Raw genomic sequence first — 21510 nt, 5'->3', positions numbered from 1 at the left:
CTTATTTTGAAAAGCAGCTCCTTGTTTTATGCAGAACCCTATCTCCATTTCCAAGCCTCCAGTGTAAGCCTGGTATGCTGCAGAAGGTTACTTCTGGAGCAGACAACAAGTAGAATTACATTTATGTGCGTCATGTGGTACTTGACATGCCTGAATGAAGATGAAAAGAAAGTATGCAGGTCTCTGTCATGACAAAATTCCCCTTCAGTCAATCAGTGAGCTGATGGTTGGTGGTTTTTAGGGTTTCTGGACAGTAGTGTGCAGCACCTGATACGTGGGGGTCTGCTTCTTCACTTTGAGACGTCGGAGCTCCAGCACCTGCACTGGAGGCAGGATGCAAGGAAGTGGTGTACTCACACTGGTTTCAGTGAAGGGCAGCAGTGGCAGAGGGAAAATGAGGAGAGAGATTTTCTCTCACTTTATGTGGCTTGCACAGCCCCACACCTACTCATGTTTCCCCGGCTTAAAGGGGGCCCATAACTCACCCTAAGGTAGCATAATTTTCCTTTCCATTCTTCATAGTCAGAACATCAGAAAGTATGACCCATAACATTCTTGTGCATCACCTTCCTCCTTTGTCTTCTGTGGGAAAAGTTTCAGCTTGGTCTCTGGATGTCACTGGAGTTGTTTACTGCCCTTTTTTTCCTGTATTTCCTACGTTATTCAGGTTATACTGATCACCAGAGGGGAAGGAAACAACTCCAGAGCAGATTGAATTGACGTTTAATTGGACATCCTGTGAAATAAACATTGTGACTTGGATAAGATTAAAAAGTGAGTCACAAGTCTGGTGAGTTTAAACTGTCAGGGAATGCAGTGAAGGAATGAGGCAAGAGCAGCAAAGAGAGAGCAGCTAGAAGCAATGCTCAGTAGAGCAGCAGCTGCTGGACTTGCATACTTTTTTTCACTAGGCTTAGACTAAAAGTAGAGTGGGCAAAACTCTACCTGGTGGAGAGTGGAGAGTGGAGAAAACAACTGACAGTTCTTTATTTAAGAATTATAACATTTTCAAACAGATTTTCATTTGTATTTTTTTTGCCTGTACTGAACCCATCTGTAAATGCCCTCTAGCAGTAAACCACTGTCCAGCTCAGCTAAATTCTTGGATATTAAAGATGAGTACTTAGAAGTGCTTCTGCAGAAAAAACCTTCCACAGGTTTGGCATCTTCCATGTACTCCCTTTTTATGTTTTATACTTGGCAGTACTTCCAGTGAGTAGATTTCCTGGAAAAAACAATTTGCAGACACAGAAATGAAAACTATATTGTAGCATATTTGTTAAAAAATTAATTCCAGATAACAGAATCACTGAGTGGGTCAGGCTGGAAGGGACTACAGTGGCTCATCTCCTCCAACCTCCCTGCTCAAGCAGGGTCATCCTAGAGCTAACATCACAGGAATTGCATCCAGACAGTTCTTGAATATCTCCAGTAAGGGAGACTCCACAATCTCTCTGGGCAATCTGTTCCAGTGCTCAGTCACCTGCACAGTAGGAGTTCCTCCTCATGTTCAGGTGGAACTTCCTGTGCATTGGTTTCTGCTTGTTGCCTTTGGTCCTATTGCTTGGCATCACTGAGCAGAGCCTGGCTCCATCCCCTTGACACCCTCCCTCCAGATGCTTATAAACACTGATGTCCCCTCTCTGCTGTCTCCTCCCGAGGCTGAACAGATCCAGCTCCCTCAGCGTTTCCTCACAGGAGATGTTCCAGTCCCCTCATTGTCTTTGTGGTCTCTGCTGGATCCACTCTAGGAGCTCCACGTCCCTCCTGTGCTGAGGAGCCCAGAGCTGAACACAGCACTCCAGATGTGCCTCACCAGGGCTGAGCAGAGGGGCAGGATCACATCCCTCGACCATCTGGCAATGCTCTTCCTGATGCATCCCAGGGTGTCAATGGCTTTCTTCGCCACAAGGACACACTGCTGCCTCATGGACAGTTTGTTCTCCACCAGGGCACCCACATCTTTCTCTGCAGAGCTGCTTTCCAACAGATCAACCCCCAGCCTGTTCTGGTGCATGGGGTTATTCTTTTCCGAGTGCAAGACCCTGCATTTGCCTTTGTTGAATTTCAGATGCTTCTTCTATGTCCATCTCTCCAAGCTGTCAAGGTCCTTCTGAAGGGCTGCACAGCCCCCTGAAATGTATCATCACAGCCTTTCACATGAGCCTCACTTGATTTAGCTGTGTAGACCTGATGCTACACATAGGAACAGACCTCCTCATTCAGACTCTGTTAACAAACATCGTGTCAAGCTCCTACTTAGAATCACAGAATCATTGAATGGTTTGTGTTGGAAGGTCATCTAGTCCAATGCTCTTGCAATGAGTAGGGATGTGTTCTTCTAGATCAGTGCTTTAGTGTTTCCAGGAGAGGGGCATCCACGACCTCTCTGGGCAATGTTTCAGTGTTTTACCCTCATTGTAAAACCCTCATTGTAAAACATTTCTTCCTTATAGCTAGTGTAAATCTACTGTCTTTTAGTTTAAAACTGTTACCTCTTATCCTATCACAACAGATCTTGGTAAGAAGTTTAGCCCCAGCCTTTTATAGGGCCGCTTTAAGTACTCAAGGGCCCCAACATGGTCTCCACAGAGCCTTCTCCAAGCTGAACAACCCCAAATCTCAGCCTTTCCTCGTAGGAGAGGTGCTCCAGCATTCTGAAAATTTTTGTGTTCCTCTGCTGATCTCACTCCAACAGGTCCATGTCTTTGCTCCGTAGTTGGACACAGCACTCCAGGTGGGGTCTCACCAGAGCAGAGCAGAGCAGAGTGGCAGAATCCCTTCCCTTGCCCTGCTTCCCACACTGCTTTGGATGCAGCCCAGGACACATTTGGCTTTCTGGGCTGTGAGTGCACTTTGATGGGTTATGTTCAGCTTTTCATCCAACAGCACCAAGTCCTTCTTGGCAGAGCTGCTCTCAATCTATTCATCCCTCAGTCTGTGTTGGTACCAGGAGTTGCCCTCATCCAAGTGCAGCACCTTGCACTTGGTCTTGCTAAATCGTGAGATTCCCAGGTGTCCATTTCTCAAACTTGTCGAGATCCATGTGGATGGCATCTTGTCTTTCAGGTGTGTTAACCACAGGACTCAGTGTGGTGTCATCTGCAAATTTGCTGTGGGTGTGCTCGAATCCTCCTGTCAACGTTGCTGATGAACCTATTGAACAGTACTGGTCCCAGTATGGACCCTTGAAGGACACCACTTTTCACCAATGTGCACTGGAATACTGAGCCATTGACTACTTCTTCATAAGCCACAAGCTAAGTTCAGCTTCTTTCACCTGGGCTTCTTTCTTCTTTGCCTCCATCCTGAGGTGAAGGAGAGGCTGGCTGTGGTGGAAAATCTGGTGATGGAGGCAGCTGTCTGGCAGAAATTGGCCAGACACCAGGTCAGCTGTTCCGCACTGCACCTGTGGAGTGGCTGATGGCAGCCTTTGCTGGCTGCTGTCTCTCAGCAGTGGCTGTACAGCAGCCACCTGGGTGTGAAAAGCTCCCAGCATTTGACAGTTCCCAGAGCTCTCTGATTCTTTGGACATTTATTGTAGCTTGGAAATCGCAAAGGTTGTTGGTTTGCTATTTGCCACCAGGTGGCCTAGCCATTCCACCGTTGATGGGGAAAGAGACTCCATTAGAGAACAGCAGCTGGAACTTTTTAAGCTTTACATATTTTTCTTCCCAAGCCTCCACCTCCCCTCCTTCCTCCTCATTCAGTTGATTAAAAGCGATCAGGGCTGCTCTGATTTATCAACTCAATCCTTTACTCTAAGCAATTGAGAAAGCTGGTGCTTCCAGCCCCAGCTTTAGAGATCAAGCTCAGCCGTCTCTGTTTACCTCTTAGTCCAAATGAACCCTTTCCATAACAACAGCTCTTGCAGGTACCTTGGACTTTTCCTCGTGCAGCAGTAAGTGGAGATTGATTCCTTTGTTTGTTGCGTCGGGTATGACTCTGTTAGGTGGTTTTGTGACAACCCAGGAATTCTGTGCTGGCCACATAAGCTGGATTTATTTTTTTATAAGCTGCCTTGTGTTCCTGGAGCATTGCAGCATAGATTCAATGGGCCAGAGGATCTGGCTGAGCAAATGGGTTTTGATTTTTAAACCTGTAGATAGCAGTCCCCCTACTCAGTAGTTTTGGGATAGCTATGGGGAACTGGCTGAGCTAAGAGCTCCTTGGGTTTCAAGGGAAGCTGGCATTACAGCTCATGCATTAAAAGTTGGGACTAACTTCCTATCTTGGACTAAAAGGAGCCAGACTTACTGATATGGAAGTGGGAAGATACTCTTGGATGTTTATCTCAGGCGTTTACTGTTGAGAAGGGTGGGGAAGGCTCTAGCTGTCACAGCAGTACAAACTAAGGAAAAACACATTTACACCAATGGTATTACATTGACATGCAGGTGTTGGGAAGCCACTGAATGACTTCCTAAGAGAAGGAAACACAGTTTCAGGAGAAGATTTTTTTTTTCATGTACTGCAACACCAATAGCTTAGAAAATGGTATTTTCTACTGTTTGCATAATGCCTGAAATTTTTCAGAAGGTACTTTCAAAACAAATCTCAGTAGCTAAAGTAATTAACTATGATTATTTGGTTAAAACACCCACAATTCATTTATTTACCCATCTTTGTAATTATGCATTTCAGCTTTGATTTGAGCAAGGGCAAGGTGCAATGATGACAGGCAGGACCATCACGTCAGAGCCCAGCAATAGAAGCATCTTCTCAAGATCAATTTAACTCAGCTCTGAACTGGTGCCTGACAATCTCAAATCAAAGGTATGCCGTTTCTGAATGCTCCCTATCATAACACAGTTGCAACACAAGTCACATCTGCATTGGGCAGGCTTTCCTAAATGATGTGGTCATTGAACTTTTAAAAATATCAGCCATTTGGAGAAAATATCAGGAGTCCTTACATTTGGTAAATGAATTAGTTATAAATAATAAATACCTGGAAATTGGTAGATACTTTCAGTTGCATCACAAAAATGTCATGAAGTAGAACTGCGTATTTCAGCTATTTTAACCTAGCCTTGGGCACAGGAGAGTCCAATTCTGATCACTTGCAGGATAAGCAATCAAGTTCAGGGTAAGGAGACTTTAGCCAAGATGTTACTCTGGATTTACACCTCTGCAGATAGAATCAGATGCTATCTCCTAGTCTATGCATCCTCTGAGAATAGAATTAATTTTGAATTCTTGTATCATCAGCTTGCTTGTGCACTTATTTGCTAACTGTCTGACTGAGTGAGATATTCTGGGTCAGTATGATTTAGGCATCCTTTATTACACACTTTCCAATTCAGTACATTTTTTAATCAAGACTAAATTGAAGTCAGGTTCCAGGTACATATAAATATAATATATATTTAGTGAATACATTGCAAATCCCCTAGTCTAATTTTGAATGTAACTATAATAGAATAAGAAATATGAAGGTTCCTTTATTTTATAGAGGAGTGTTAAAATATTGCCACGTCTTAAAGGCAAGTTAAAACCTATTTTCATATTTTTAAAATCACATTAGCTAAAAGCTTGTTAAGGAATAAATAGTCCAGAGGATAATTGAGACTTAGCTGGCTTAGGCATTAATGAATCAAAATCAGATGCCAGATCATTAATTAATTCTACAAATTATAATGTTGCCATTACTGGCAAATACTATGAGAACTAATACCAAGGAGAAAATTAAACTGCATAGTTTCCCTTCTTACTGTATAGCTTTTGGCAAAAATAAAGCGGCAGTAGGTTTTTTTTTTATTATTACATATATTGTCTGTTTTTAGAAAACTTTTGAATGATTGTTAATTTTTAAAAGCATTTCAATTTCTTTAGCATACTATTTATAGAATCTGCCTATCATAGATTATAAGGATATTTCCATCAGTGCTGTAACTCTAGGAAACTAAAATGTAGCAGAAGTGACAGAAAAGTCAATTCAACACTTCTGAAGCCTCACAAAACTTCATGCCCCTTCAAATCAGCCTCTTTGGTAAAAGACTTAATAATAGATGGGTCTCGCAATGTGGCCTGAAGTGCCACTATCTCAGGCCCTGTCAGACCAGTGCAGAAAAGGAATTAGAAGAGAAGTGAGAGCAGCTAAAGAGAAGGTCAGCTGGACATTTCTAGCCATCACTTCTCATCCCACAAGAAGAGGAAGCTTCACTGTATTTAAATGGTGGTGGACATAAACCAGTCTTCTGCAGAGTGCAGAACCCCACTGGGGAATGGGCAGTGATGTAATACCACTGAACCATATGAAGAATAAAATATTAAACAGCAATGAAGTGATATAATGTGAGACAATATAATGACACAATAGAACATCAGCCTAGTCAGAATAAAACTATAGGGCCAAAATGACACAGCACCATTATCTGAAAACACACAGTATTGGAACTCTTTGTCTGTTGTGGTGTACCTTTTCCTCTTTTCCCATCATGTGACAGAGACCAAGATTATCTCGGATCTAGAACATGAAGGTGGTCTAAAACATACCCAAAGTGCTTTAATTAATCCTGGAGACCAATCAAAAGCAAATGTACTGCCATACTTGTGAAATAATTTGCTCACTTAAGCATCACTAAGTAAGTGGGTAGGTGCACTCTCCTCTGAGATTAAATTGTCCTGAAGGATCCAGCATAGACTGTCAAGTCTGATGCCCATAAGAGCAATCTGTGCCTGTAAGAAAAAGCTGTAGAAAAATGTCCCATTTTTTTCTCCATATTGATTGCTATTTTCATTCAATTTTCTTCCTCTTTTTAATTGAAAATAAGTCTGGGTGGATTATTTCTAGGTAAAACAGTAAGATAACCCGAATTAAAAATATTCTTGCAGTTTCCCAAAAGGAATCACAGCGCAGTTTCCAGTAGGAATCTGAGACTCATGAAACTTGTTACCAAGAGCTACATTTCAGCTGCAGATAATAAGCCAGCACCTTTTTTCAGCCCTCAGTGTCTGCCCACCATTAATGACAACCAAATCTTTGCCAAATCAAATCGATCATCTAGATCAGAGGGTGCTAGCACCATACTGACTGTCTTTTCTGATAGTTTCATATCTATGCTGAATAGATGAATTCTTGGTAATTTTTACCCTTTGGGTCCTTTGAACTACCTAAAGATGTTAACCTTTGCCATGCAATAAAAATTAAACCGTCAATAGGCAACACTTTGGATAATAATGTATTCTAATATAACTACATTATCTGTCCTTTTACTGAATCCATGGCCCTTTTCCATGTTTGGAGACTACAGATAGTACTAAAGCTGATTTATTGCAACTTTTGGCCTTCTGGAAAAATTACAGTATCTAATAATAGACTGGTAATTACAATTTTTCCCCCAAAGTTGCTGTCTTGAACACAAGTCCAGAAGAAATTGAGAGCAGCCAACAATGGATACCTATGAAACGTGCATGAGAACAGGACAAGCACATATAAATGCTCCCTCCAAGGACTTTTCCAGATTGCAACTGCTTGCATCTCACCAACTTCTTGAGGCATTTAATAGTACTTGAAGAATCTTTCTTGTGTGAATTTGTCCAGTCTTTCTTTTTGTTAAGATAGACAGCCAATATGGGTCACTCTTCTAGTTTTAGTCTCTACAGCTACGCTGCTAGATTGGTGGAAAGATGATGAGCTTTTTTTGTAATGAGTAATTACTCAGAGGTGGAAAGGACTCTTTTTACATGGTTGGATGGCCAAGTTCATGGTGAAGTGGCTGCTATAATTCTGCTGGGATTTCATATTATCATTAACGATTTGCTAGGGCACTTGAAGCCTGCAATGCTATCCCTTAAAAGGATTTAAAATCTAAACACATTAAAAAAGCTCTGCATTTGCGCTGTGTGGCTTATGTTCCTATTTTCTGACACTACAGCCCTAATTCTTTTGACACTCTGAAATCTGTCACTGTTGGAAATTATTAATGCCACCATCAACAAGGAAAACTACAAACCCAGGAACTTTTACAACTGTGGTGTGAAAGCACAGTATTCAGCTGCTGTAGAAACATCTTTGGCATGAAACTGTCCTGTTCCTCAGCTTGTTTTCATATTTTTCCACTCATAGAGGTTAATTAATTACAGTAATTAATAGTTAGACCAAATTTATGCAGGCTAACAGAAACCTTGTTACCGATGGATGCTGCCATGTAAAGAGGGGCAGTTGGTAATGACTTTTTTCTTTACCAAAGGGCGTCCAGTGGAAGATCAGAGTTATGGCAGTTTGGGGCAAAGGAAACAAAACCGCCCTTCATCCATGCAATGAGATATCTTGTGACAAACATCTTACTCTAACTAGTAAGTGACACCAAAATAGATACTTTTTTAAAAATTCATTTGTAACATCTTACAAGCTTTCAGCCAATTTATTGAGATAATTGTATAGAGTTGATTTCTGTATGTACTTTTATCAGATAGGCAAGCACTCACTGATGCTTAATACACGGTGGTCCTATCACAGAGTGCCATATAATCAACAGCCACCCAAAGATTGGATGACCTGGAAAAAGCATTAGATGGGGCACAATTCTTCTAAAAAATAGTCAGGCCAATATAATGTCCCAAACAGAATCACTAATTCTCCTATGCGTGTCCCTTTCTCGTCTTGGATTGTGTCACCTTGGATGCTTTCATCACTGAATGAACGCAACTGCATGCCAGTTGAATTTAGTTCCTATACCTAAGATAATTGTAGTGATGTAAAAGGGAAAACTTTCTATGTGGCCACATTGTCACCAGGCTCTGAGGCTGTATCTCGTGTCTTTGATGGAGAGGCTGTGGTCTGTAATGCTGGTGAATTTGCACAGCTCTGGTATTTTAGATGCTTCTGATTTTAAACCCAGTGTCCCCCATCCGCTCCCCAGTGTAATTTTGGAATTACAAGTTCATTGGCACACATCTTCAATAAGCCAGCATGGACTCTTCCTGCTATACTGTCATTTACACCAGGCAATGTCAAAGAAAAAGAAGGAGGAAGGCACAATATACTCAATGAGCATTTTAGATTAACAGTTTGGGGAATAATAGAAATTTTAGTAGATGCAAGGAGATTTGTTGGGTCCTTTTTCATGTTTGGTTGTTTGTTTGTTTATGAGGCTATCCTAGAAGATGGGACACAATAAGGAAAATTCTGCCCTTAGGAAAGTTAATGGGAAACAATTCTGCAGTTGCATCAGGGATAGGATTTTTCTGATTGTGTATTATTCCATTTCCATCCTTCCCCCTCTCCCTCCTCTCCAGCACGCACACAGTAGACAAAGAACTGCGCCTCTCCTATTTCAGCTGTCATTTCAAAGGAAGAAGACTGACTTAATTCCCTATCACCAGGTCACTTAATTGCTTGGCGGTCATACAGGATAACAATTTTTATTGTTCAATTTAATTAGGCAGCTTCTAGAATAAAATAATTTGAATTTTCTCATAACACAATCTTTCTCTTGGAAAAAGGATAAAAGCTTATTTCAATGGGAAATCATGGCTTGAGTCACATCCGGAAAAGCCCTAGCACCTCAAGTCACTGAAATAAAACTTCTTTGTGTAGACAAATGCAAAACCTAGCCTGGTTTCTATTAAAACTGAGAGCGATATTAAGTGTTTCTTAGCTATGTTGGTTTTTGGAAAAGAGGTTAAGCTACTAGCTAGGGAGTGTAAAGAAGGCCTGGGAAAACTGAAAAATAGATTATGTTAACTGATTATAGCTAAGGATGAAAGCTATCCTAAAATGTTAGGATCTAACATTTCTTTAGGGTGCTGCAGAACCTCACAGCTTCAACAGACACTGTAGCCACCATACAGCAAAAATATAAGTTCTGACATTTAAAAAATCTTTTCCAGGGGTCAAAATATCTGACCTATTTACAGAAAAGGAGCAGATTGAGAGCTTGCCTGTACTGGTGCAGGAGGGTGCCAACCTCAGCAGAGTTTACTTTTTTCTTAAGATCACACCAAAACCTCCTGAAGTTCACCAGGAATTTTGTAGCACCTGTCTGGCAAAAAATCTGCTGGTCATCTGACTTTTCCTGTGGGTATGTGGGTGATGACTAAAAGAGACAGGGAAGTATATGGGAAAGGCACTGAAAAGGGGATGCTTTTTTACTTCAGCAAGTTTACAAAATCAGTAATTTCTGGGGGGAGCTCAAAGCCACAAGCCCAGTCAAGAGAGTCTACACTTTACCAAAGTAGGTTTTTCCTCAAAAGCTCTTCTGCAGCAATCAAAAATATATTAATCTTTTCACAGGTTGTGGAACTGAAGGGGTGAAGTTTTCTGCCATGTTTAAGGCCATCAGTTTGCCTAATGTATCCGCTGAAGCCGTAGCAGAGTAACATTTTAATTTTAATTTTTTAAATATCCTGCTAAACCAGCAAAAGTAACCTAATCCAACTCAAGCACAGAGCACACTTGTTCTGGTACAAAACATCTTCTGGAGGTTAGTGCATGTTGTTTGGAAAGAAATGTAAGTTGTCCAGAGAAGAACCACTGGAACAAGAGCATGAACCTCTCTCCAGGTGTTCTGTTCTAAATAACGTAACTGTAGGCCAGTTTCTCAAGATTCTAGACTGAAAAAGCCTGGTCAGCTAGGACATCGAGCCTTCCTCTTTTTCCTCTTTTTCCTCTTTTTCCTCTTTTTCCTCTTTTTCCTCTTTTTCCTCTTTTTCCTCTTTTTCCTCTTTTTCCTCTTTTTCCTCTTTTTCCTCTTTTTCCTCTTTTTCCTCTTTTTCCTCTTTTTCCTCTTTTTCCTCTTTTTCCTCTTTTTCCTCTTTTTCCTCTTTTTCCTCTTTTTCCTCTTTTTCCTCTTTTTCCTCTTTTTCCTCTTTTTCCTCTTTTTCCTCTTTTTCCTCTTTTTCCTCTTTTTCCTCTTTTTCCCATTCCTGATTGCTTTCAGTAACCCATGGAGATGTGCCTCCTTTGAAGCCAGGCATTGCTGGTACAGTAACTGGAGTTAGGAAAATACACTGGCACAGATTCCATCTCTCTGTTCTTTTCCCCTCAGATTTGTTACCTTTCAAATTGCTTGCCCATCCTATTATTTGATAAAGCACTCAGGATGTTGCTGCACTTGAAAATGACCTGGTTTACTCCAACCCTGTATATGAACTGCTAGTGTACGTCTAGATCTTCTATGAGCTCATGCAGCTCAGAATAGACCCAGTAAAGCTAGTGGAGCTGTTCACCCCAACTCTAGGTGTGAACCAGCTTTTCTCATTTGGTTCTTTAACCAGTCCCTTTTTCTTGCTCCAACTTTTATTCTCATCTACATTTATTGGTCTAGTATTTTGAAATTTTATGCAGTCTGGTTTCATTCACTATTAAAAATGCATCCCCAGTATCAGGCATATCATTTTCTAACGCTCCATCATGCCAAGAGAGTTAGTAAAACATCAGTTTTTCACTTCAGTTCCCAACCCATATGTCTTCAAGTAGCACTGGGGAAACATTTTTTAAAGGACAGACTCCAGAGATGTCTTCTAATATCATCAGCAATGATAATCAAAAGATGGTTCTGCAGAAGCCTGTGGGATTATCAGTCTCTCAAAAGGAAATTCAGCAGATTTTCTTGCAGTAACATTTATTCTCCATCCTTGCATCTCAGGCCATCCTTCACCTCAAGGTGGTGACACTCTGGACAACTCCATTTCCATATGCACTTCCTATTCAAGTGTCAAGAGGGGACCCTTAATCCAGGATAAAAGCCCTCCTGGATTTCTATGGGAAATGCAACTCAAATGCTAATAACAGTTTATCATAGTTTCTAGGTGATACAGTTATGCCTCATTTACAGTTGCAAAACACCTCTGAGGAAGTTGGGCTTTTTTTCTTCTCTAATTTAGACATAATTTCAGCTAGTCATGACATCAGTGTTAGGACCTAGACTTTGCCACAAAAGAACAAATTGCTAATTTCAAATTTTCTTGGCTAATTCCATTCAGACCCAGAGGTGATACAGCCTATTTCTGTCCTGTGATTGGCAGCATACTGAATGTTTATGAATATCCAGATAATGATCATCATTTCTGCAAACCTTCCTGCTAGTGACCTCTTTGACAAGTGGAATAACAGAGCACAAAGGGGCAGTGAGCTTCCTGTTTAAAAGTTCAACCAAGTACTCTCCAGAATTGATTTATCTGCAGTAATCTTATTATTTTGCACTCTGCCATTTCTCATGATTTCTGTTCTTCTCCTTCCAAGTGTTCTATTTCCTTTTTTTTTTTTTTGTTCTTCAGTTTCTCAGATAATGCCTTCAGGACTTACTGTGCCCCCTGTCTCTCCCCACAGAATGGAAGCATTTTGGTACCACCTGAGCCACACCTCACTGTGGAGCCCAGCAGAGCCCCACAGACACTTGGAAGAGGATTATGGGTCCTATCCCACAAATCTAGAGACCGTCATCACCTGCCTTCACTTGTGACTATCTCTTCACAGATAATCCCTGAGAGTGGTTTATTGACAATGCAAACATGCAACTCTATTGAACTTCTGTAGGGGCAAGGAAATAAGCCCTTGCTTGGCCATGAGGGCAGCAATATGGTAAAAAGCAGCAGCAGTCATCCTGTGCAATGCCTCCCAGCCAACATTGCTCTCCTCAAACTTTTGGAAAAGGGCTTTGCAATTGTCTCCAGTCCCTGCAAAAAGTGTGGAGGAAGCGAGGGGCCAGGGCCTGTGCCAGGGTGAGGGGTGCAGGGTGCAGAAGCAGGAGAGGCAGGCAGAGGAGATCTGACCGCAGTCCAAGCTGTGACAGGAGAAATTGAAATGTAAATTCTGCACCCTGGCAATAAATTTCACAGCAGTCTAATTTTCCTAGGAATGACGCCTTGGGCAGAGCCTGTGTGGGCCAGAAAGGAACGGGCTTTAAATTTTCTAGAACTCCCTAATCCGCTTTATCAGTCACTTCTCCCTAAACTGCTGCTGCTCCTTGAGAGATTTAAAGCCACAGTGGATTCTTCAAGGCCTCTTCCTGATTATTATGTTTATTCTCATCCAGTCAAGACAGTGAAACATTAGCATGTGATTTACACTGCGGGACCAATCGCAGATACCGACACTCAATATTTGAAATTCAAGCAGTAGCTACTTGCAACAAACTGGTCAGGATCAATTTGGAGATAAAAAGGAGGATTCTGCCTTTTTAGAAAGGTGGTAGAGATCCATTGTCGAGGTCTGTCAGTCTTACAGCACATGCAATGGCAGTCACGAAATATTAATACATGTGCTTGTGCTAGGTTTAATTCCTTTCTTTTGTTTAAGGGTTTTTTTCCCCTTGCAACCATCTGCTTTTCCTCTCATGTTTCAAGTCTTTCTATCTGTCTGTCAAGCAGGCAGTGGATTCAGGACAGGTTTTCATGCCAAGGCATTCCTTTACCTAATGAAAACAAGTGAATAAAACATAAGAGAAGTAGCTTTAAATTAAAAATAGAGAGGAAAAAACCCTGAAGAAAACCAATATCTGAAGGAAAACATTTTTTCCTAGGAAATTGTCTATTGAATAGATGAATTTCTAGTTATTTCTTATAATTTAAGTACGCATCTATAATTATACCCTATTTAAATAAGGATAAGGACCATGTCTGGCAGAAGAGAAACATATACATATGTGAGGAGTCAAGACAATGCAGATAAACTTCTGATGGCATGACATATTCATGCAGAGTAGTCACTTTTCAAAACTAAAATTTCCTCCCAAAGGCCCCCAGTTTGTATTATTAATGACATTTTTCTTAGCCTGCATTACCATTTCCATTGGAGGAGAAAAAGACAAAAAGTTTTCTCAAGTTTGAAAGGAAAAAGCAGCCTCTGAGCCACAAACATCAAATGCTTATGTACAAGCCTTTGAATAGATTTCATCGACATGGTTTTGTAAATGAGTAGAGTGAGCATCTATTCCTGGCCTGAGACCCTGAGCTGAGGGACTCAGAGGTATAGCCAAATGGCAAACCTGGAGGGGGAAAAAAGCATGGAAAAAGCATTTCCCAATGCTACACTGCAACAGCAGCCCCACACAACAGCAGCCCCACCCTTTCAGCCTCCAGAACAACTGGTCCCATTTCAGAGTAGCTTTGGTGTAGTGAGTACACTTGGACCCTGATTTAAGTGATGGGTAACGCTGACAGCTAGAAGTTAATTTAAGTCTATACCAAAGTGTTGCAAGAAGCTGGGCCATTAGAGTAGTTTCAATCTGTTCCTTCAGGTTTCTGCTGGCTGCATGGAGCCTTGGATGCCATAGCCTAAATGTCTGCCACCAACTAGCTGTCCCTCTTCTCTGTTTAATGTGAATATCCTGTAATTGGAGTGTCAGGCTTCTCGCTGCCACCACGGAGGAGGAGGATACGGAGGAGGAACCAGAAGAAATCCATCTTTGCCGTAATGAATGCATTCAGTTCAGACCAGATTGGGCTGTTCAGATGTTTTATTCTTCCTTTTCATCTCCTTTGTGGAGGCTCAAGCAGTACCAGAACACAGAGAACTCCTTTTAGGGCTTCAAACCCATCAAAGATCTGGCAGGTCCACTGTGCGGGAGACAGACAGGGAAGCTTTTTTTGACACATCTTTCTAATCTCTGTGCTGCTGGTGCTTTTTTGCATATCTTGTTGGCTGTTGGTGTGGGTGCACATGGCAGAGGCCTCCCCTGGAAATGGGGGCTGGGGAGCCAGTCCAGGCTGCTCTGCTGCTTTGGTGAGGCAAGCACCTGCCTCGGAAGGAGTGACAAATAGCTGGTTTTACTGCAGTCTCCGATGACTGATTGTACAAGGTGGCACAAATGTAGAGGCAGTGCCCACACTGAGGCAAGGAAGGCACAAGCAGGTGTTTGCTGTGATGCTGTTAACTCATTTACGCAGCTGTTTTTAGGGGCCTGGGCAGTGGCTGTACTCCATATGGCCTCCAGCATTTTCTGACTGTTTCACGGATGTAGAGAAGATCTGTGGCACCCAAAGGCCCTGGGCTTTTTTGCCCTCAAGCTGCTGCTAGCAATAGTTAGGGTCCTTAAAGGAGCAACAAGGGGGGGTCCACAGTGCAGAAGAAGCCTCTGTTGCAGCTTTCTGTGTGAGCTGTCTGGAGAGGAGTGTTAGGTCTGTCAGCTTGGAGTGCTGAAGGAACACATTCATCCCACTGCTGCTACCCTGTGATTGCATTGGTGAGGCACTGATCCGATACTGCCCTGACCTGTCTTGGTATCGTTGTGCCTGCCCATGTGCTCTGTTTGTTTTGTTTGTTTGCTGTCTAGATGGATGGAAATCAAAGCTTTTGTTGTTGCCTTACTCTGTTCACCTCAATCTGAAGAGATACCTGTACGTACAGCTGTCTGTGCCTTTGCAATCCACCCTCACTATGATGGATACCATCTACTCACTGACAGGCAACAGGAGATTTTGGTGTTGTTTTGTTGTCTTACTTAAAGATCTGAAAGTGAATAAATCACGCATGTGTCCCGCTGCTAAAGCTATCAATCAGATGTGTAAAGATTGGACACTCACAGAGATGTGGAGAAATCTGCATCTGTTTTGTAGGATCACACTTTCTTTTTCTTAAATGCAAGATTTACAATTTTTTCTGGTAGTATCTAGTACTGCTGAAGTCATAATTAATACTTGGAATGACCATCAAGTTATGATGACCGTTTTCCTGCTGTTATCCTGTCAGGCCTTTAAAACTTAGTGAATATCCTCTCACCACTGATTGCATGAAATTTCCTAAAGCTATTTAAACAAATCAGACTTTTACAAATAAAAAGCAATCTCAAGAACAGACCATAGTTGACTTGGAGGGATATTCCAGACCTAGCTGAAAAAATACAGGAATCATTTGTGGTTAGAAATATGAGTTAAGATTAAAAAATTTGATTTTTTTTTTAAACACATAACTAAAGTTTCCTGCAGGCTCGAACAAATAATCACTAAATACATATTTCAATAGAGAACAGGAAAACTGGACTGGATAACTCTTATGCAGGCTGGGATATTTTACATCTCCTATTCATCTATCCACTCTTTCAGAGTGTTGCCCAGGAATTAGAATTTGTGCATTGGGGTCCAAAAATAGCTTAGGAAAGAGTACTAGATTTAAAAAAAAAAAAGTACTTCCCTGGAAAGCAAGATTTAAAAAAATATATTCCATAAAAATTATTCTCTGTAAATGCTACAAAACAAATTAGTGGTGTCTAGGTCAAAAATAGACCATTGAAAGGATGCTTTTATCTGCCACTTGGGCTAGCTTTTTGCATTTAGCTAGTATGCGTAAATTGTTTTGTGTATTGCTTAATTGCTGAAGGTTTGTACATAATCATTTTGCAGTTCAGCTCTCTATTCTCGATCACATGGTAAGAAGTTCCTAAAGTAAAGACCTAAGTGAAGATGTCTTTCTGATTTCTACAGGATTCTGAACTGAAATAGGTATCACTGGCATTCCTGACCACAAGCCTCAGAAAATAGCCATCAATAGCCTTGGCCTTGTGCAGCTGACCCTGTTTGAGCTGTGATTACTTCTCCAAAATTCACCCAGATTGTATTGGCAGCCAGCATGAAGTATGAGCCCAGTCTATCCTAAAGACTAATAACTTAGCCATGAAGATTGGCTTCACATGCCATGTTAATCGAGTCTCTCTTGAAGTTAAGAACGAGCAGTTATTTCCACAGGGAGTCAGAAAGTTAATACAGCCCTGAAATGCACACCAAATTGCCTTTGCACTTAGTTGCCTACCTATGTGCTAGATACAAGATGGTAACAGTACCAAAATTTTTGTTTTGACTTGACTTCTCCATCTATGGGGAATAATGATGCTACATAGGTGATGAAAGGCGCCTTAGTCCTTTAATGAAATGACAATGGACTGGAAAGCACTGTGGTGCTCAACCTTTGCTTTGAGTCATGCTGTGTCTCCACATATCCTACCTCATTAGCATCCAAACTCTGCCACCAGAAGAGTGCTCATGGGATTAAATCTCAGTGCCAGTGAGCAGAGTTTGTACCAACAGCCTTCTCAAGAGATGGTAAAAACCACAATAAATAAGTCAGGGGACGTGCATGATAATATTGAGCATTTATTTCCGTATTTATTAGCAGTGTTCTGTTTACTGAAGTCCAGCCACTGTTTAGTCCTCCCTCAACAGTCCTATCTCTTCTTGCTCCCTTCTGACCCCTCTGTGTTTAGACTCTTACAGATGATGAGGGAAGAAATGGAGAGTGCTTGCATGATCTGCTGGGTGAATGGTGAACCCCAAGCAAACACACTGTTTATTCAGAAATATTTCAGGCTGTTTTCAGGAGCTAAGAGAATACTGATTTCTGATTGTGCTTACCTCTTAAAGGGGAGCACACAAATCTCTGAGGTAGCTTTCCATTTGAATGGCTCCTGAAAGAAATCTGTTTTGGGAATTGCCTTTCCTTACTTGTATAAAAATCCTTTTGTGCCATTAAGACGCTTTGCAAAGAGAAGCAAGATCTAGGGGCTTGTTGAGGCACACTTTTCACTACTCAGTAGACTTAGTCTCATTAAAATGGACCTCATCTCCTCACTGCTCCTGCACATACTGTCATTTTATCACAGATCATCTGACATCTCCAAAATGGAAAGCATGACGTAAAGCTGGAAAAAGCTCGAGACTGAAAAAAAGTCAAAATAAAAATTGCAAAGACTTTGGGGTAGTGAGGAGCAGGAAAAGATGGCTGTATCCAAACTTGTCAAGTCTTCAGGGTATCTATATGCCAGCCCGAGAGAAAAATCAGTGTTCCGGCCTGTGTACCACTCTCTGCCCCTGGCTAGCTCTGCAAGGAGCAGTGCACAGTCCTGGAGCCACGCAGGAATAACCTTCTTAGGAAAACCCTGCCAAAAAAAAACCCTTGCAGGAATACCTGTTTTCCCCCCACCTCAGCTCAGAACATGGACACAGCCATGAGAGGCTGCAGCTGGCAGAGGCCGCCTGCCCACTGTCGTGCCCAGACCCCTTACCCATACAGAGCAGGCCAGCTCAGGTCTTTCAGGCCGTTCTCAGGGGCAGCAGTCCTGAGCATTGGTTTACCCTTGAGTTTTGGGCTGGGAAACAGCAGAAGTGCCTGGGTGAAGAAGACAAAATAGCCCCCGAGACCTTCTCCTGGTCAATGAGGAGTGCAAATGCTGTGCTCTGCCTGACAAAAGGCAACAACCCCAAAATTGCCAGGAGACAGAGGGGACACTGAGAAAGCCCTCGATGCAGAGTGCTGTGGCTGCAGGAGACAAAGAGGTGGGGTTGAGGCAAAGCTCCTTGGCTACCAGGGAAATGTCCCTCACACTGCCTGGGAGATGACAGCTGGTAGCAAAGAGCAGCTGCTGACTTCCCTCCCAAAGCTGCATTGCCTCAACTGGATTTCCACAGCACTCAAGTGATCTCAGCAAAGGGAGACTTTGGTGGATGGGCAAGGATGGCCACGTGCTGCAGGGAGTACCTTGGCTTCCAAGGTTGCCTTGCTCAGGCGGACACTCCCTCCATTCCGCAGAATGGAAATGGCTCCAGAAGGAGCTTGTTGTGGGAGGTGTAATTTCTCCTGTTGGTTTCCACGTGACAGCAGTAAATTCTTCTAATGGTCCTTAAGCTGAATTTTCCACGGTCAGTTTTCCTAGGAGACTATTTTTTGCATGCGTTTCCTCGTTGCCTGGACAAGACCAAGACAGATTTGAAGCCAGACCATTGCAATTACTCAGCTCCACATAACAAGCCAGGTTCAGTAGGGGTGGGGAAAACAAACAGTCTGGGGATTGACAGGAAGAGAGATTTAAACGGTGGAGTAGAGCATTTTACTCTGGGGCTTCAGTGGGTTTTCAACATAGCAGGAGAAGAGGCTGTGGCATAAAGCCGTGCTGTTCTATACGTATGTATATATATATATATATCAGTGTGTGTTGAATATTTGGATTGTATTTAGATTAACCCCCCCCTCCTTTTTCAGTGCGTAAAATGCATAGGTGTATAACTGGAACCCAAGACTTTACCTCTGTCAGTCCCTATGCTCCCTCAGATACCTTTGTCCCAGGCAGCCCCACTGGAAAAACAAACAAAAAGGCCAACCAACCCCAAGCCAGCATCAGCAGTACAGAAACAGCAAGGCTTTCATATAAACTGCCTTTCAAGGGCCCTCTAATTGAATGCATGGGGCTGCGCTGTGTGCTTCCCTGGGGAATTTGACTCTCCCGCTCTCCCGCAGCAGACTTTGCCAGTGTCAAAGCAGTTTTCCGGCAGGAGCAGCCTGGCCCTGCCCGCGCTGACCTGCCCGCGGCGGCACCATTGCACTGCCTTCACCGACAAGGCGCTAAGGAGGATCTTAACGAGGGAAAAGGAGCCACGGCTGGAGGATGAACGCTGAGATGACAAAATCCAGAGGCAATCCCACGCCTGGAGGTGTTGACCTTGCTGTTTCCTGCATTTGCAGGTGACATCAGTTAATGTGTTAAAATGGCTAATGTGTCATTAAAGGAAAATGGGATTGAAATGAAGGATTCTGGATCTGGGAGGCAAGCCCCTTAAATTCCCTGCTGTAAATGCTGGTTTTGAGAATGAGCCACTGCCACCAGGTACTTTGGAGGAAAAGCCTGGGTAATAATTGCAGAAAATGGCGTGGCACAAACTCTCCAAGCGCTTGGCCTGGAGGATGTGTCCATTAGAGGACATAAGAAAGTCAAAACAGACACTGTGTAATTTCTCTGTTCTTGCATTAACCATATCCCCAGCACTAGCAGTGTGGCTCACTGTAGTATAATAAAGCTCTTTATTCCACACCATCACAGCTAAGTATCTTCATCAGATGGAGCATCACAGTGGCTAGAATTTACTTTTCAATTAAGGAGGTTGTGCATCTTGCCAAGACTTTAGTCCATAGCTCAGCAATGTTTTGCTTTTTTTAAGAGGGCAGAGCTTGGTCATAAACATTTACCCTCCCAGCCCCAGAGGAACTTTTAATTTAGTAAAGAACAAAAAAACTTTTAATTTCTACTATTTGGCAACTGCCTTGGTAAAATATTTTGTCTAAATTATAACGTTAATCCGGTTGTTTCAGTGCACAAAATTTTTTTCCTTTCTAGGCACTAGAACTGGTTTCCTTGTGAGGCTTTATTGCATTAACTCTTTGGGAGCCCTGAAATCAGCAGAGCTCTCAAGGTATGGGTCTTTGCTTTTTTTGACCTGGAGCATTGCCTGAAAGTTGCACTAATTAAAATCTGAACTCTTCTGAGAGGTGCAGGGGAATAGGAGAAGCAACAACGGATACAAGCTGGTATGCAGGAAATTTGGATTAGATATTTGAATTTTTTTTTCACAGGAGGGGAAGTCAGAACACAGGATCAAGTGCCCACAGAACCTGTGGTCTCCACCCTTAGCAGTATAAGGACTCCATATGAATGGACAAGGCTCAGCACAACCTCTTTTAATTGATGCTGCTTTGTGCAGGGTTTGCCCTAAATCCCTGAGTCCCTCTCAGCCTGAATTATTCTGTGATTTTGTCCTCAACACAGAGAACAACAGAAAGGGGACAGCACCATAGGCAATTTTACAAGCTCTTCACATTCACTGTACTCCAGAGGCACAGAAGACCAAGCTGGTTCCCTAAACTTCCTACACTGACAGTGTCTACCGAACTACATGTGGATGCCTGGGAGCTGCACCAGCTGCTGAAGGGGGCAGCTGGGTAAGAACATTCTTTCTCCATGTTTGGGAGCCTGGGAGGGTTGAGGGTTTTTTAAACATTTTTTTTTACTCGTGTGCATTGCCACATGTGATCCTTGTGGAGTGATGCTGAGAGTTCTCTGGCTGAAAAGTCTTGAGGTTGGTGTCAGAGCCAAACTGTTCACTCAGGTCTGCTCCAACCGCTCTGAGCTTTGACTGGGTGGGTATTGCCAAGACCACAATTAACAATGATGATTTTTGCAGTGTGTTAAATGGTAGAAATTTCTGCTTGCCTTTTAATCATTGAGGTCATTTTAACTCCTTGCTGACATATGTCCATATTGGGGATTTATATATTCATTTATCTGTAAGAGCTGTAAAACAACATACAGTTGGGTGTTAATGCCATAATAGAATCCCAGTGATAAGCAAGAGCTTCTCTGAGGCCACCTTAAACCTTGCTGAAACTTAAATGTCAGGTTGTTATTGTGGCTTGTTTACTCTCACTTCTAGCTGCATTTTACTGTTTGGCTTCCTAAATCTCAGCAGGGAAAGGACAGCTTAGCTCCCTTGAAGACTGTGCTGCTCTGAAATGATGACTGTTGCTGTGGGGGAAGGGGTTGCACTCTCTGTGACATGATTTGTAGGACCCTCTATAAATCATTTACCAGCATGCCTTCACTGTAAGCTTACAATTTGTGGAGCTTTAAGAAATGTTAGGAATAACAGTGCACAAAGGAAGAAAACCTAAACCAGACTAAGAGAGGAAGAGATGGACATCTGTAAACCCCTTGCCTGGAAAACCAAAACCCTGTATTTAAGTCACAAGGACAAGCACTGAAGGCATTTTAATGGGTGAGTGCCTTCCTGCGCCACCACCACGCA

The 21510-nt window shown here is 42.4% G+C and overlaps 1 long non-coding RNA gene across 1 annotated transcript; it reads left to right on the top strand.

Annotated features, from left to right (window-relative positions):
* The first annotated feature begins 3724 nt into the window (after positions 1–3724).
* On the top strand, positions 3725–18213 carry LOC136291325 (uncharacterized). Its single transcript, XR_010721493.1, has 4 exons — positions 3725–3901; positions 4645–4776; positions 8196–8301; positions 12278–18213. It is a non-coding gene; the product is annotated as an uncharacterized lncRNA (long non-coding RNA).
* Positions 18214–21510: the final 3297 nt, after the last annotated feature.

The sequence above is a fragment of the Chamaea fasciata genome, unplaced genomic scaffold, assembly GCF_029207755.1.
Source record: "Chamaea fasciata isolate MVZ Bird 193981 ecotype frontalis unplaced genomic scaffold, bChaFas1.0.hap1 SCAF_6, whole genome shotgun sequence".
Classification (NCBI taxonomy): domain Eukaryota; kingdom Metazoa; phylum Chordata; class Aves; order Passeriformes; family Sylviidae; genus Chamaea; species Chamaea fasciata.
The sequence above is the reverse complement of the archived record's forward strand: the minus strand, read 5'-3'. Positions and strand labels throughout refer to the sequence as shown.